The sequence below is a fragment of the Elgaria multicarinata genome, chromosome 2 (genome assembly GCF_023053635.1).
Source record: "Elgaria multicarinata webbii isolate HBS135686 ecotype San Diego chromosome 2, rElgMul1.1.pri, whole genome shotgun sequence".
NCBI lineage: Eukaryota > Metazoa > Chordata > Lepidosauria > Squamata > Anguidae > Elgaria > Elgaria multicarinata.
In genome coordinates, this window is record NC_086172.1 from 139,436,922 (window position 1) to 139,437,499 (window position 578).

Sequence of the window (578 nt, forward strand, 5' to 3'; positions counted from 1 at the left end):
TGGTGGATGCGCTTTCTGGAGGTGCATTATTCTCCCCCACTGGGAAAGCATGTTATTCTCGGACATTATAGAAAAGGGTCCGATTGGAGAAGGGGTGGGAATAAGACATGTTCTCCTCCAATTGGAACCTTTAAGGCCCCGATTGGAATGGAGGAGGGGAAAGCAGGCTTTCCAGGTTCTCCATAAAGCACATCACACTTGCCACACTAATGGGGGCCACGCATTCCCGCTGCCCTTCAACTGCTCCAAGGTGACCGGGGGGTGGGGGAGTGATGCACTATTCAAAGGCCCCGGAAAGCCACTTCTCCCCCATCGGTTGTCCTCTTTTTTGGTTTCCCAAATAATGTCACCCTATTGTATCTGTCTATGTCTCTGCACATGAATGTCCCATTACACAATCTATTCATCACTAAAAAGGCATGTGTGATCATGTGTGACCCACTCACGCATGGAGCTGATCACACATGATGGTAAACATAAAGTGGGGAAGAACCACATCATCCTGAGACTCAATCTCATACCCAACATGCCAAGTGCCTGAGTTAATTAGCCCAAGGAAAACTAAATATGGTTCACCT